Source organism: Hypanus sabinus, chromosome 22 (assembly GCF_030144855.1).
Source record: "Hypanus sabinus isolate sHypSab1 chromosome 22, sHypSab1.hap1, whole genome shotgun sequence".
In the NCBI taxonomy this organism is placed as follows: domain Eukaryota; kingdom Metazoa; phylum Chordata; class Chondrichthyes; order Myliobatiformes; family Dasyatidae; genus Hypanus; species Hypanus sabinus.
This window is the reverse complement of record NC_082727.1, coordinates 13,938,658-13,953,267: the sequence shown is the minus strand read 5'-3', so window position 1 is coordinate 13,953,267 and position 14,610 is coordinate 13,938,658. Positions and strand designations below refer to the sequence as shown.

The following is a 14,610-nucleotide window of genomic DNA, read 5'->3' as shown; positions in this document are numbered from 1 at the left end:
TTGATTCTGTTGTATTTCTTTGTTTTACTGTGAATGCCGGCAAGGAAATGAATCTCAGGGTGGTATAGGGTGACATACACATACTTTGATAATAAATTTGAACTTTATTTTGAATTTTTAACTCATGTTCTCAGCACAATTTATCTTCTTTTGTACATTGGCTGTTTGCCAATGTTTGTTTACAGTGGTGCTAGAAAGCTTGTGAACCCTGTAGAATTTTCTCTATTTCTGCATAAACATCACCTAAAATGCGATCCGATCATTGTGTACATTCTAAAGCTAGATAAAGAGAATTCAATTAAATAAATAACACAAAAACATTATACTTGTTCATTTAATTATTGAGAAAAGTGATCTGATAGTACATGTATTTATTGGAAAAGTATGTGACCCTCTGGGGTAATGCCTTCTACAAAGGCTATTTGGAGTCAGGTTTTCCAATCAATGAGATGAGATTGGAGGTGAGGGTTGTAGAGGTGCCCTGCCTTATAAAAAAGACACACAAAGTCAGTTTACTGACAGAACCTGCTCTTCTCAAGGAAGATCTGTTTATGTGCACCATGCCTTGATCAACTTTCAGAGGGCCTTAGAAGAAGAATTGAAGCTATAGAAAAGGCTACAAAAGTATTTCTAATGACCTGAGTGTTCATCAGTCCACAGGAAGGGAAATTGTCTACAAATGGGGGAAACTCAGTACTGTTACTACTCTCCCTAGGAGTGGGCATCCTGCAAAGATCACACCAAGAGCACAGCATGCAACACTGAAGCAGGGAATAAGAACACAAGGGTAACAGTAAAAGATTTGCAGAGTTCTCAGGAAATTGCTAAAGTCTCTGTTCCTGTGTGCACTGTAAAAAAAACACTGAACAAGAACAGTGTTCATGGAAATACATCTTGGTGGAACCCACTGTTCTCCAAAAAAAAAACACATTGCTGCATGTCTCAAGTTTGCAAAAGACTACCCGGGTGTTCTACAATGCTTCTGGGACAACGTTCTACATAAAAACATGTTCTGTGGACAGATGAAACAAAAGTTGAACATTTTAGCAGAACTATGTTTGGAGGGAAAAGGGCACGGCACACCAACGCCAAAACCTCATCCCAACTGTGAAGCATGGTGGAAGGAGCATCATGGTCTGGGGCTGCTTTGCTGCCTCAGGGCCCGGACAGCTTGCAATCATTGAAGGAATAATGAACTCAAAATTGTATCAAGACATTTTACAGGAGAATGTCAGGGTAGTGGTGCGTCACCTGAAGCTTAATAGAAGTTAGATAAGGCAACAAGACAATGACCCTAAAGACAAGAGTGCACCAACAACAGAATTGTTTAAAAAGAAGAAAATTCATGTTTTGGAATGGCCGAATCAAAGCCCTGACTGGAAGGACATGAAGCAAGCAGTTCACGCAAGGAAGCCCACAAACATTCCAGAGCTGAAGCAGTTTTGTTTCTGACTCACTGCTGGTGAGTCAGTATCCTGGAAAAAACTATTCAATGAAGACAAACGAACACTCCAAGCAACTCTGCGAAAAGGTTATTGAAAAGCACAAATCAGGAGACGGTTACAAGAAAATTTCCAAGTCACTGAATATCCCTTGGAGTACAGTTAAATCAATCATCGAGAAATGGAAATAGGGCACAGCTGTAAATCTGCTTAGAGCAAGCTGTCCACAAAAACTAAGTGACCGTGCAAGACTAGTAGCCAAGCTCGTGAGGACTAATGAGGAAGGCCTCCAAGAGACCTATGAAAACTCTGGAGGAGTTACAAGTTTCAGTGGCTGACATGACAGAGACGGTGCAGACAACAACTGTTACCCTGGTGCTTCACCAGTCACAGCTTCATGGGAGAGAGGCAAAGAGAAAACCACTGTTGGAAAAAACTCACATGAAATCTCAGCTAGAGTTTGCCAGAAGGCATGTGGGAGACTCTGAAGTCAGCTGGAAGAACGTTCTATGGTCTGATGAAACCAACATTTTTGGCTATCATACTAACTGCTATGTTTGGCATAAGCCAAACGCCACACATCATCAAAAACACACCATCCCTACCGTGAAGCATGGTGGTGTCTGCATCATGCTGTGGGGATGCTTCACTGCATCAGGCCCTGGAAGACTTGTGAGGGTAGAGGGTAAAATTAATGCAACAAAATACAGGGAAATCCTGGAGGAAAACCTGATGCAGCTTGCAAGACTTGCAGGGGAAGATTTGTCTTGCAGCAAGACAATGGCCTAAAGCACAAAGCCAGTGATACAGAGGAGTGGCTTAAAAACAACAAAGTTAATGTCCTGGAGCTGCCAAGTCAGAGTCCAGACCTTACTGCAAACTGAGAATTTGTGGATGGACTCAAAAAGGGCTGTTCACTCATGATTCCCATGTAATCTGAAACAGCCTGAGTTTAGTAAAGAGGAATGGGGAGAAGTTACAGTATCCAGATGTGGAAAGCTGATAGAGACCTATCCTCACAGAATCAAGGCTGTAAATGCTGCCAAAGTTGTATCTACTAAATACTGACTTGAAGGGGATGGGTACTTATGCAACCAGTTATTTTGTATTTTATATTTATAATGGTTTGAGATGTGTCTATTTTAATGTGAGGAGTATCATGAACAAAGCAGATGAGCTTAGAGCGTGGATCAGTACTTGGAGCTATGAGGTTGTGGCCATTACAGAGACTTGGATGGTGCAGGGGCAGGAATGGTTACTTCGAGTGCCAGGCTTTAAATGTTTCAGAAAGAACAGGGAGGGAGGCAAAAGAGGTGGGGGTGTGGCACTGTTGATCAGAGATAGTGTCACGGCTGCAGAAAAGGAGGAAGTCATGGAGGGATTGTCTGCAGAGTCTCTGAGGGTGGAAATTAGGAACAGGAAGGGATCAATAACTCTACTGGGTGTTTTTTATAGACCACCCGATAATAACAAGGACTGATTCTGAAAAGGTGTAATAATAGCAGGGTTGCCATGGTGGGAGATTTTAATTTCCCAAATATTGATTGGCATCTCCCTAGAGCAAGGGGTTTAGATGGGGCTGAGTTTGTTAGGTGTGTTCAGGAAGTTTTCTTGATGCAATGTGTAGATAAGCCTACAAGAGGAGATGCTGTAATTGATCTGGTATTGGGAAATGAACTTGGTCAGCTGTCAGGTCTCTCAGTGGGAGAGCATTTTGGAGATGGTGATCACAATTCTATCTCTTTTACCATAGCATTGGAGAGAGATAGGAACAGACAAGTTAGGGAAGTGTTTAATTGGAGTAAGGGGAAATATGAAGCTGTCAGGCAGGAACTTGGAAGCATAAATTGGAAACAGATGTTCTCAGGGAAATGTACAGAAGAAATGTAAAGAAGGCCTTCGTGAGCAGGATTAAGGAAAACCCCAAAGCATTTTACAAGTATGTGCAGAGCAAGAGGATAAGATGTGAGAGAATAGGACCAATCAAGTGTGACAGTGGAAAAGTGTGTATGGAACCAGAGGAGATAGCAAAGGTACTTAATGAATACTTTAGTATTCACTACAGAAAAGGATCTTGGCAATTGTAGGGATGATCTAGAGCGGACTGAAAAGCTTGAGCAGGTAGATATTAAGGAAGAGGATGTGCTGGAGTTTTCGGAAAGCATCAAGTTGGATAAGTCACCGGGACCAGACGGGATGTACTCCAGGCTACTGTGGGAGGCGAGGGAGGAGATTGCTGAGCCTCTGGCAATGATCCTTGCATCATCAATGGGGACGGGAGAGGTTCCGGAGGGTTGGAGGGTTGCAGATTTTGTTCCTTTATTCAAGAAAGGGAGTAGAGATAGCCCAGGAAATTATAGACCAGTGAGTCTTACTTCAGTGGTTGGTAAGTTGATGGAGAAGATCCCGAGAGGCAGGATTTATGAACATTTGGAGAGGCATAATGTGATTAGGAATAGTCAGCATGGCTTTGTCAAGGGCAGGTTGTGCCTTACGAGCCTGATTGAATTTTTTGAGGATGTGACTAAACATATTGATGAAGGTAGAGCAGTAGATGTAGTGTATATGGATTTCAGCAAGGCATTTGATAAGGTACCCCATGCAAGGCTTATTGAGAAAGTAAGGAGGCATGGGATCCAAGGGGACATTGCTTTGTGGATCCAGAACTGGCTTGCCCACAGAAGGCAAAGAGTGGTTGTAGACAGGTCATATTCTGCATGGAGGTCGGTGACCAGTGGTGTGTCTCTTGGATCTGTTCTGGGACCCTTTCTCTTCATGATTTTTGTAAATGACCAGAATGAGGAAGTAGTGGGATGGGTTAGTAGATTTGCTGATGACACAAAGGCTGGGAGTGTTGTGGATAGTGTGGAGGGCTATCAGAGGTTACAGCGGGACATTGATGGGATGCAAAACTGGGCTGAGAATTGGCAGATGAAGTCCAACCCAGATAAGTGTGAAGTGGTTCATTTTGGTAGGTCAAATATGATGGCAGAATATAGTATTAATGGTAAGACTCTTGGCAGTGTGGAGGATCAGAGGGATCTTGGGGTCCGAGTCCATAGGACACTCAAAACAGCTGCGCAGGATTACTCTGTGGTTATGAAGGCGTACGGTGCATTAGTCTTCATGAATTGTGAGAGCTGAGAGGTAATGTTGCAGCTATATAGGACACTGGTCAGACCCCACTTGGAGTACAGTGCTCAGTTCTGATCACCTCACTACAGGAAGGACATGGAAACCACAAAAAGGGTGCAGAGAGTAGTGGACGCGGCCCAGTCCGTCACAGGCACAGCCCTCCTCACCACTGACAGCATCTACAGGAGGTGCTGACTCAAGAAGGCAGCACCTCTCACCAGAGATCCCCAGCCACCTTTCAGGCCATGCTCATTTCTCGCAGGCGGCACTGAAGCCTGAAGTCCCTCCAGGTTCAGGAACTGCTACTCCACTTGAACCAACCTGAACAGCCCTAACCTTACCTCAGCATGGAATCCGCATGACCACCTCTGGCTCTACTATGGACGCGTCTCTAATTGTGTTCTTTTTTACAAGTATTTTTCTTCTTCATTATCCTGTACATTCTATCTGTTATTTAAACCCACGTGCCTATGACACTGCTTTCATTGTGCCTGCAGAATCTGCAATCTCCTTTGTGTGTCTAATTCCTTGGAATTCTATCAAAAGAGTTTGTGTCTGTATTCCGTGAAGTTTAGAAGAACAAGGGATGACTTTATACAAACATATCAGATCTGAATGAGGCCTGACAGCATAGACGTTGGGAACTCAGCAGGTCAGACAGCATTTGTGGAGAGGAATAAATAGTCGACCTGTTGGGCCTAGACCCCTCATCAGGACTGGGAAGGAAGAGTACAGAGTCCATGCTGGGGGACGGGAAGGTGTACAAGCTGGTCAGTGATAGGTTGGTCCAGGTAGGTGGGTGGGGCCCCGATGTGAGGATCTGGAAGGGGAAGGGTTGAAGAAGAAGGAATCTGATAGGACGGGACATTAGACCAAGGAATGGACATTGCATATTGGTTGTTTGTCCATCTAGTTGTGTGTGTGGTCTTTGACTGATTCTATTGTGTTTCTTTGTATTTGGTGTGAATGCCTGCAAGGAAATGAATCTCAGGTTTGTATATGGTGACACATATGTACTTTGATAGTAAGTTTACTTTGAACTTTGAAAGGGAAGGAAGAGAAGGACCAGGAGGAGATGGTGGGCAGATCATGAGCATGGGAGAGGAGAAGAAGGGGGTGAGAGGGTAACCAGAATAGGGAGTGCAAGAAGAGAGAAGAATTAGTGGGGGTAAAACAAGAGAGAGAAGTCAATGTTCATATCAAGGGGTTGGAGGCTACCCAGACTGAGTATGAGGTGTTGCTCCTCCACCCTGAGAAAAATGCTTTTTCTTCAAATTAAATTAATATTTTAAGTAGTGTATCTTATTCTAAGATTCTCTGTCAAGAAGCAAAGGAGAAAGCAAGTAATGTACTAAACCTGGAAACAGAATTTCTGAAATCACTCAGCCACTCAGGTAGCATCTGTGGTCATCAACCTGAAGCGGAAATTATCCATCTCTCTCCACACCTGCTGCCTGACCTGAGTGATACTTCTGTTTTCTGTTTATTTTGTAAAAAAACTGTTCTTCCCCCAAAACCTAGAAATATTTATGACTATAAATATCAGAATGTTAAGTATAGTATACCTCTTTCTCTCCACTTTTCTCTCACTCTTTTTGTGTAGCTCTCTACTGCTCTTTCTCCGTTTCTGCACACATATCTCTCAGAGACAAATACACTCACACACTCACAACACACACACACACAATGCACACATGCATACACAACACAGACACAGCCAGACAAACACACACACACAAACACACATACACAACACAGACACAGGGAGACAAACACACACACACACACACACACACACACACATATGCATAGCACATACATACACAACACAGACGCAAACAGACAAACACACATGCACATACACAGCACACACATCCGTACATGGCATCCACACACACACACACACACACACTTCACAGAGAGTTTATATGACCTACTGTTCTGGGGTCTGTGCATATGAGACCTGGTTATCTTGCTGTCCCACTGATGAGGCTCAACAGGGAGGCGGAACCAGAGGCCAAAAAATAAAAGGTCATCCAAGCCGACACCTAGTGGAAAAGTCAGACTGGGGAACCTTTCAAAGCCACCATCTTTCCGAAAACCATGCATCTCCTATTCAAAGGCTCCACCGTGGTCCACTCTGAAACACAGGCTGGTTTTCTGCAAAGGATTTTAGACTTGTGGCAGGGAATTATCCAGAAAGTGTGGAGAATGTACTTTTAATCAGCCTGTCAAGTTCTGAGCAACAATGACCTTTTGGGATTCTTGCTGTGAACTGTTTACAGGCCCTCCAGGCTCCAAACCACCTCCTCAAGCAACCACACTCATCCACCTGACTCAATCCAGCTGCTTCACTGTCTGCACTTTGTCTACAGTGTCTGAACACCACTGGAACCAAGCACATTTGATCCAGCTCTTTCCTCTTTCCTCTCCTCAGCATTTCCTCCTCGTCCATGCTAAATTATGATGCTCTTCATGTCCTTTCCTGTGGTGCCTGACACCTCAGTAACGTGGTGTCTGGAATAGAACCCTGTGCTCTGATGTGGTCTGCTGGCCACGTTCCACTGATCTGTATTACTTCCATATTTCCTTATGACAAGATGGCACTGAGCTGTGATGTCTGACAAGATCAGACGTAGCTGCTTTAAGCTTCATTGGGATGGTTTTCAGAATAAGGAGAGGAGTTAATGGTCTGGTTAGGGTTTAAGGACAGGAGAACGGGGGAGTTAAAGGTCTGGTTAGGGTTTAAGGACAGGAGAACGGGGGAGTTAAAGGTCTGGTTAGGGTTTAAGGACAGGAGAACGGGGGAGTTAAAGGTCTGGTTAGGGTTTAAGGGCAGGAAGATGGGGGAGTTAAAGGTCTGGTTAGGGTTTAAGGGCAGAAAGACGGGGGAGTTAACGGTCTGGTTAGGGTTTAAGGACAGGAGAACGGGGGAGTTAAAGGTCTGGTTAGGGTTTAAGGGCAGGAAGACGGGGGAGTTAACGGTCTGGTTAGGGTTTAGGGACAGGAAGACGGGGGAGTTAAAGGTCTAGTTAGGGTTTAAGGACAGGAGAACGGGGGAGTTAAAGGTCTGGTTAGGGTTTAAGGGCAGGAAGACGGGGGAGTTAAAGGTCTGGTTAGGGTTTAAGGGCAGGAAGACGGGGGAGTTAACGGTCTGGTTAGGGAATAGGCACAGGAAGACGGGGGAGTTAAAGGTCTGGTTAGGGTTTAGGGACAGGAAGACGGGGGAGTTAAAGGTCTGGTTAGGGTTTAGGGACAGGAAGACGGGGGAGTTAAAGGTCTGGTTAGGGTTTAGGGACAGGAAGACGGGGGAGTTAAAGGTCTGGTTAGGGTTTAGGGACAGGAAGAAGGGGGAGTTAAAGGTCTGGTTAGGGTTTAAGGGCAGGAAGACGGGGGAGTTAAAGGTCTGGTTAGGGTTTAAGGGCAGAAAGACGGGGGAGTTAACGGTCTGGTTAGAGTTTAAGGACAGGAGAACGGGGGAGTTAAAGGTCTGGTTAGGGTTTAAGGGCAGGAAGACGGGGGAGTTAAAGGTCTGGTTAGGGTTTAAGGGCAGGAAGACGGGGGAGTTAACGGTCTGGTTAGGGTTTAGGGACAGGAAGACGGGGGAGTTAAAGGTCTGGTTAGGGTTTAGGGACAGGAAGACGGGAGAGTTAAAGGTCTGGTTAGGGTTTAGGGACAGGAAGAAGGGGGAGTTAACGGTCTGGTTAGGGTTTAGGGACAGGAAGACGGGGGAGTTAACGGTCTGGTTAGGGTTTAGGGACAGGAAGACGGGGGAGTTAATGGTCTGGTTAGGGTTTAGGGACAGGAAGACGGAGGAGTTAAAGGTCTGGTTAGGGTTTAGGGACAGGAAGACGGGGGAGTTAAAGGTCTGGTTAGGGTTTAAGGACAGGAGGACGGGGGAGTTAAAGGTCTGGTTAGGGTTTAGGGAAACAGATGTGAGGGAGTTAAAGGTCTGGATAGGGTTTAAGGTCAGGAAGGTGAGGGAGTTAAATGTCTGGTTAGGTTTTAAGGAAACGGATGTGAGGGAGTTAAAGGTCTGGATAGGGTTTAAGGTCAGGAAGGTGAGGGTGTGGTTAGGGCATAGGGTCAGGGATGTGAGGGAGTTAGAGGTCAGGCCATGGTCCAGATTGGAGCTCTCTTAATCGAAGGCCAGTGATCCTCATGGAAAGATGTCGGGCCAGCAAGCTCTGAGAACAGAGTCCAGCGAGGATGAAGGCTGGTGAACCCCCCAGAGAAGACGAGTCCCCCCCAGGTTTGTGGGTCTCGGGACCATGTGGGCAGGAGGCAAGAGGGCTGGTGGCCCCAGTGAGTTCAGAGTACATGGCTTGGAGTTTCACATCTTATCACTGTTGAGTCCTGGCATTGATACCTATGATCAAATCCTGACAGTCAAAGACCAAAGTCAGTGACTTTGGAAAGTCTGGAGTCAAGGCCCGATGGCCGAAGCCCCTGGGCTGAAAACCTTGCAAAGATCACAGGGGAAGGCAGAGGCCAACGTCTGCAAGCCTGTGACTCCACTGCTGGCGGACGGACCAGAGGCACCCATCCTGGGGATGGAGGACTCTTTGTGTCTGTGAGATCGGTGGGAAAGGGGCTTGTTTTACTGCTGTTTTGTTTTGTTGCATTCTATGTTGTTCTGCCAAGCCTCGTGACATGCTACGATGGCAGCAGAACGTGTGGTGACTCTTGCGGGCTGCCCCCGGCTCCTCCCAGGGCTGTGTTGATTGTTAATGCAAATGGCACATCTTACCGTATGTTTCAATGTACATGTGATAACTAAATGAATCGGAATCTGACGAAAGCAGCCCCTTCAGCCCACTGACAGCCAATACCACTTAACCACTGGTGGTCTCTTCAAACAGCTCAGACATGATCGAAGACCATTCCCACTCCAGTCATTCTCTCTTCTCTCCCCTCTCCTGGATACAGAAGCTTGAGAGCACATTCCACCAGGCTCAAGGACAGCTCCTATCCCTCTGTTATCAGACTCTTGAACAGATCTCTCATCCAGTGGTTCAAGTTAATATCAGAAAATGCATATGGTGTACAGCCTGGAATTCTTATTCTTCACAACATCCACAAAAAAGCCCAGAGGATGAATGACAGAAAATGTTAGAACCCCAAAGCCCCCTCTAACCCCCCACACACACAGGCAGCGGCAAAAGCATCGACCCTTCCCCCTGCCCCTACCCCCACTTGCTGCAGCAAAAGCATCAGCCCCCCCCTCCACCTCCACCCAAAACCAAAGCAAAGCCTCCCCAGAGGCCAAGATCTGGAGTCCAGCAAAAACTACTGCCCACCTTAACACTTCAACATCTCAGACAGGCTCTCTCATGAGCAAGGGAGAGAGGGGTCACTCCTGCAACAGAAAAGTGGGGAGACCAACAGCTCGCAGTCGGCAGAGTCACTTATTCCGAGGACTCTTGATCTCCCATTCGACTTCGCCGTGGGCCTCGCGTTTTATTTGTCTGCCCGCGCTGAGCTTCTTCTGCAACTGCAACTTGAACCACAAAGCAGGACATCGTAGCGTAGCAGTTACCGTAATGTTTTACAACACCAGTGATTGGGATTCCACTCTGCTGCTGTCCATAAGGAGCTTGTATGTACATTCTCCCTGTGACCGTGTGGGCTTCCTCTGGGGGCTCTGGTTTCCTCCCAAATTCTAAAGACTCTAGGCCTAATAAGTTGTGGGCGTACCATGGCAGTGCCTGAAGCACGGTAACACTTGTGGGCTGCCCCCAGCACATCCTCGGACTGTTGATGCAAGCAACACACTTTACTGTATGTTTGTGTTTCGATGTACATGTGACCAAGCTAATCTAATTAAAATGTGTCGTGGGAGTACATGGAAGATCGAAAGCAGTGAGCTGGCTGCTGGCTGTGCCCCCAGAGACCTGAGTTCTTTGGGCACAGAGCTCGGAAAAAGCGACTTTTAACACCATAAATCAGTGAGCTGTTTTGTTATGTCTCCCCTCACGCTATGAAACGGGGACACCTCTTTTTCCCTTATTAGAGAGAGAGAGAGAGAGAGAGAGAGAGAGAGAGAGAGAGGGAGCCTGTGGTATGTCGAATACCGGGTGAACGAGTAGTCTTTGGGGTGTTGTAAGTCCGTGTCTTTACTGATGTTTTGCTGCAGGCTGGAGTGCTCGGTGGAGGGTGACGATGCTTTTTTGCGGGTGGGGGGGTCGTTGCTTTGCTGCTGCTTATGCATGGGAGGGGGGAATTGGGGGGAGATTTGGGGTTGTAACATTTAACTGTCATTCATTCTTTGGGGCACTCCTCTGTTTTTATGGATGTTTGTGAAGAAAAAGAAGTTCAGGATGCATATTGTATACATTTCCTTGACATTAAATGCACCTATCGAACCTATTGACCTGCCTTCTTCATGCAGGGGGGAGACCTACTTAGGGATGGATCTGGCTCTTCAGGAGAATACTAGCGTATTATTAATCCAGGAACTGAGCTAGTGGTCAGACAACTTCATCCAACCTCCAATACATTCCCTTCTCCCACAGGACAAACAAGCACAGCACATACCTGCCAGCTCAAGAATGGTGTTTCCTTAGTGGAACCAACCAGTAACAAAAGGAAAATATATCCTTGACCATCATCTCAACAGATGACATAGTTGGCTGTGAGATCCTGCTGCTTGGTTTATAACAACAGCGTTGACACATTTCAAAGTCAAGGTCTTTAGCACAGCCTGCAGTAGTGAAGGAAGCCTTTCTTCTCCAGTCTGGCTCTGAAGTGTCAGTTCCAAATCTTACAGTAAGATCCATTGTCTGGAACGCAACAGTGTTTGAAAGCCAGTTTAACAAATATACGGAGAGGAAAGGTTTAGAGTGTTATGGCCAAATGTAGGCATAGTTAAAGTAGGTAACTTGGTAAGTATGAATGATTTGGCCTGCATGGCTTGTTTCTTTGCTGTGACAGTTCTTCCATAACTGTGAAGCATGATTTTGAAAAATAACTTGTCTGGTTACTCCAAAGGGAAGCATCGTTACGCTCCTAAATTCTCCATGTCCACTCCATTACAAAATATTCCTTGATCCAGCTCTGGGCAAAAGACATCATTGAATCTTTCCCTGTGATAATTACCACTTTCTAACGAAGGAACAGGGATTGTATCATGACCTTGGGTTTAGTTTGCTTGTGTAATGCAGTGTTTCTGTTTTATGCTTCTTGTTGTCAAATAATCGACCGGCAGCGAAGCGAAGAATGGTTTTTACGTGGCCTGAGCCAAGAGGAAACAATTAAACTTAATTGTCAGCCCCCAACTCCATCTGTCCCACCCTCAATTCCCACCAAGAACCCCCTAACAACCTCCTTGAAGAATTAGAGGCCCCAGGAACAGTCAACCACCTGAGGATGAGATCTCAGCACACGTTTACTCAGACATCCCGAAGGTCCCGATGCAGCCGTCAGTGCTCTGGTTGACGGGAACATTCCACAGAGAACGGCCAACGCAGCTGCTTCCTGTCCTGTTGGACATGGTTGCCTGCTTCGTCTGCATGGAGTGCATTCTGCTCACTTCAAGTCGTAGAGTCACAGAAAAACACCCTTTGGCCCATCTAATCTGTGGTGAATTGTTATTCTGCCTACTCCCATCAACCTGCCCTCCCATCCATGTACGTTTCCAAACTTCTCTTAAACGTTGCAATCAAACCCAGATTCACAACTTCCACTGGCAGCTCATTCCACATTTACATCAAACCGAGTAAAGAGGTTCCCACTCAGGTACCCCTTAAAAATTTCACCTTTCATCTATGACCTCCGGATCTAGTCTCACTCAAATGAATTAATGTAAGCTACTTGCATTAACTATATCTATACATAGGAACATAAGAACATAAGAAATAGGAGCAGGAGTCGGCCATCTGGCCCGGCGAGCCTGCTCCACTATTTAATAAGATCATGGCTGATTTGGCCATGGACTCATCTCCACCTACCTGCCTTTTCCCCACAACCCTTAATTCCCCTACTATGCAAAAATCTATCCAACCTTGTCTTAAATATATTTACTTGAGGTAGCCTCCACTGCTTCATTGGGCAGAGAATTTACAGATTCTCTGGGACAAGCAGTTCCTCCTCATCTCCATCCTAAATCTACTCCCCCGAATCTTGAGGCTATGTCCCCTTATTCTAGTCTCACCTATCAGTGGAAACAATTTTCCTGCCTCTATCTTATCTATCCCTTTCAGAATTTTATATGTTTCTATAAGATCTTCTCACAATTTTGTACACCCCTATCAAATCTCCCCTCATTCTTCTACGCTCTGGGGAATAAAGTCCTAACCTATCCAACTTTTCCATATATCTCAGATCCTTAAGTCCTGGCAACATCCTTGTAAATTTTCTCTGAACTCTTTCAATTTTATTGATATCTTTCCTGTCGTTGGGTTACCAAAAGTGCACATAGTACTCCAAATCTGGCCTCACTAACATCTTGTAGATCTTCAACATAACATCCTTCTGTTAAAGTGAAGTGCCTTCCTGTTGCTCTCAAATTTAACCTGTTCAGCTTTCTGTCCTTTTCTGGGTAAAGAGACACCACCTGTGCACAGGTCTACCCCACTACACTAAATCACAATAAGTGATCACAAAAACTTGCACAGAATCCAAGCCCTCTCTCCACCAGCACCCTGGAAAGGTGCAATGATGAGAACAAACTCTAGAACAGGAGAAATATTCAGGACATCTGTTTGGACATCATCTTTAAGTTCAGGCCATAGACTTAAGGAATCCCAAGGCTAACATTGGGGTCCACATCCACAACAACTACAAGGCCTTTAGTCAGAGTCAGGTAACAAATGGGAATAAACATTCACAGTCAATAGTAGGGTAGTGGGGAAGGTAGTGGAACAGTACGTGGTTATCTGGAAGTGGCATCGCAGCACATTTGGAATATTGTGTTTAGTTTTGGTCATTCAGCTATAGAAAAAGCACTGTTAAGCTGGAAAGAGTACTGAAGAGATTTCCAAGGACGTTGCCAGGAGTTGAGGCTCTGCGTTACAGAGAATGGTTGAGTAGATTGGGATATTTTTCATTGGAACCTAGGGGAATGACAGGCGATCTTACAGAATTGTGTAAAATCATGAGAGGCATACATAGGGTCAACTGCCGTAAGTTAGAGAATTAGAGAAGTTGAGAACTTTGGTTTCTTTAACTTTTGGTAACATCGCCCTCCCCTTTGCTCTTTTTCTGTTCCTAGGCCTGGTTACCATCTCACCCCTTCTCTTCTCCTCACCTGCCCATCACTTTCCTCGCGTTCCCTTCCTCCTTCTCTTTCTCCCAAAATCCCCTCCGATCAAATTCCTTCTTCTTCAGCCCTTTACCTTATCCATCTAACCCCTCCCAGCTTCATACTTCACCCTGCCCCCCACCCACCTCCACCTCACCTGCTCTCAGCTGCCACCTCCTTCTCCTCACCCCACTTTCTTTTGTGACTTCTGCCCCTTTTCCTTTCCAGTCCTGGTGGAGGGTCTTGGCATGAAACAATGACTGTCTATTCCCCTCTCTAGATGCTGCCTGACCTGCTGTGTGTTTTCTGTGTGCTGCTGAAGACTCTTTTTCCCATATTTTATTCAAATTTTTTAAAGAAGAAATATGACTCAATTAATACAATTGATACATATTGAAAAAAATTAATTCAAATACATTAATAAGTCCAAGAGAAAAAAAAAGAACATCTATCCCAAAACATACGAGACAGAGGAAAGAAAGGAAAGGAGAGAAGAAGAAAGAAAAGAGAAAAAAAGAAAAAGAGTAGGCATCCAGCTCTCAGAGTCAGTTTAAAATACAAATTTAAGAAACTAGCTTATAATAAGGGACATATTAATTTTAAAGAATTAAAATAAATAAGTTAAACAATCCAGGCATTTAAGTAATCGCTGCTCAAGATTTACAGCATCTCTAATTTATATACTCTTTTGGTCTTCCCTCCATCCCGTCTTAAAGTCAGAAGCTTTCCACCATTGTGGTCAATTGTATATTTGTCTAGAAGTCTGAACACTGGTCTTGTAGCTTAACCAGC

At 45.2% G+C, this 14,610-nt stretch overlaps 1 protein-coding gene across 1 annotated transcript in view; it reads right to left on the bottom strand.

The window, feature by feature from the left end:
- The window catches only part of hpse2 (heparanase 2), a 461,866-nt gene that overhangs the window by 20,894 nt on the left and 426,362 nt on the right, over nt 1-14,610 (bottom strand). The gene's annotated exons all lie outside the window — the stretch shown is intronic.